Below are 2,365 nucleotides of genomic sequence, written 5' to 3'. Positions count from 1 at the left end.
CTAGACTACGTAGCCCAGTCTTAGATCATGTAGTCCATTCCTAGACCATATAACTTACGTCTAGACTACGTAGCCCAGTCTTAGATCATGTAGTCCATTCCTAGACTAATAGAACCCACGTCTAGACTACGTAGCCCAGTCTTAGATCATGTAGTCCATTCCTAGACCATATAATCCACGTCTAGACTACGTAGCCCAGTCTTAGATCATGTAGTCCATTTCTAGATCATATAATCCACGTCTAGACTACGTAGCCCAGTCTTAGATCATGTAGTCCATTCCTAGACCATATAACTCACGTCTGGACTACGTAGCCCAGTCTTAGATCATGTAGTCCATTCCTAGACTAATGTAACCCACGTCTAGACTACGTAGCCCAGTCTTAGATCGTGTAGTCCATTCCTAGACCGTATAACCCACGTCTAGACTACGTGGCCCAGTCTTAGATCATGTAGTCCTAGACTAATATAACCCACTTCTATTTTTAGACTTTATGATCTATTTTTGGAGTACATAGCCCCTTTGTCAGCCAATGTAGCCAGTTGATAGATTTTGTAGTCCATTTCTAGGCTTTGTGGTACAGTTTTGGAGTACATAGTCCTCTGGGAGTCGATGTAGACAATTACTAGATCTTGTAACTCATTCCTAACTTTTGGAGCTTCAGTTTAATAATATTAATTAAGAAATAAAAATATTTAGGAAAAACTATTAAATGACAGTTTCCATCGTTAGTAGAACGTAGAGTCGTTAACAATGCTGTTAGTTAGAAATCACTGTTTTCTACATGTGAATTATTTGTCGAGAGAAAATCTTTATAGATTATCTGTTTTATATATATATGACTTGACATACTTGTGCAGGGTCTTCGAAAGTGTTCTTTTTTCCAGAGTAAATAAAATCAAAATTAGGTGTAACAGATATTTTTTTATTTCTTGCCTTTGAAGTCCACATGTCATGCTTTGTTGTAGTCTACATAATGTACTATTCTTCTCGCTATTCATAGCATGCGCACAGTACAAATTGCGACGTTAAGCGTCCATTATATGAAGTCACTTTAGTCTCACAGACAACACACTACTGTACAGTGGTGCGAGTGGTTAAAATAGGCCTTCATCTCCCTTTCGGGGAAATAACATTTGGAGCAGGCTTTTTAATTGATTATACAAAATACAATTTGTCTACCACAGATACATTTCATTTTCTTATAACATTATGTTCCGGTCCAACTGGAAAACTTGTGATATTTTCTGTCCCACTGTCCGTGATGACGAGAATATCATGTTCTCGGTATCCTCCAGCTCCAGGTTGTCCTTCTGGAATTGTTATCATTGGCTCCATGGAAATCACCATTCCTGGTTCTAAAACAGTATCTACGTCCTCACGAAGCTCTAATGCTGAAATAGAAATAGTAAAAAGATAAATATATAACTCAGTGTAACACGCTTATTAACATATGTGTTTAAATTTTATCAACCATTGCCACTGTAATTCAACCAAGAACAGAAAATGGTGAAAGTATAAATATAAAGCGTTCAATTAACGAAAGAAGATGAATATATATATATATATATTTGGTGGATAAAATAACAATTTCAATCGTATATCCCGTTCTCCGCGTATCTCTGCTGACGAGGTTTTTCGTACAATACCAGAGGTAGTCAGGTCGGGTAGGGGGCAACATTTATATCAGTTATTTATAATATATCATGCTTCGTCATAAGTGCATTATATTCCATATTGGTGAGTTCAAATTGTTATTACGTTCTTCTTACTGACAACTAGTAATATAGGGTCAGTAAAGTAAGATTTGTAAAAAATATCGCCAGGCTTATCGTGACGTAATGTCACACAAACTACCGCTGAATAGTACATGCTTCGCAAACTTTAAATGTTTCATATACTATGATCATTTGTATATTGTAAGTTACTAATATAAATAACGTTTCAACCAAGCTCTTGAACGTTGAATTCCAGCTCACCTGACGAGCTTTTGGTATTAAGCGAAAGATCTTGTCGGCAGCGAGATTGTTGACCTTGGTACCATTATAAAGTAACTAGCTTCATTTACATATTTAATGTTCACTTTCAGTTCCTTTCCTTATTATTTTTAACCTGCAATTATTATTCCACATTTATATTATTTTCAAACAATAAATAAATGAATAAAATAAAAAGTTCTAAAAAGAAGATTTTCGTACTGGAGAAGGAATATTGAATTTGATACTCAGTTTACTCCAGTCAAATGTCCAAGTTTGTTGTTCACAAGAAATCAGATGAGTTACAAAAGTATTTGTATTCAAGGTATGTCTGTTTTTGTTTATTTGTTATGGATTTGGGGCAAAGCTACACGAGGGTTATCTGCGCT

This window comes from Limulus polyphemus, unplaced genomic scaffold (assembly GCF_000517525.1).
Source record: "Limulus polyphemus unplaced genomic scaffold, Limulus_polyphemus-2.1.2 Scaffold4907, whole genome shotgun sequence".
Lineage (NCBI taxonomy): Eukaryota > Metazoa > Arthropoda > Merostomata > Xiphosura > Limulidae > Limulus > Limulus polyphemus.
Note: the sequence above shows the minus strand (reverse complement) of the source record.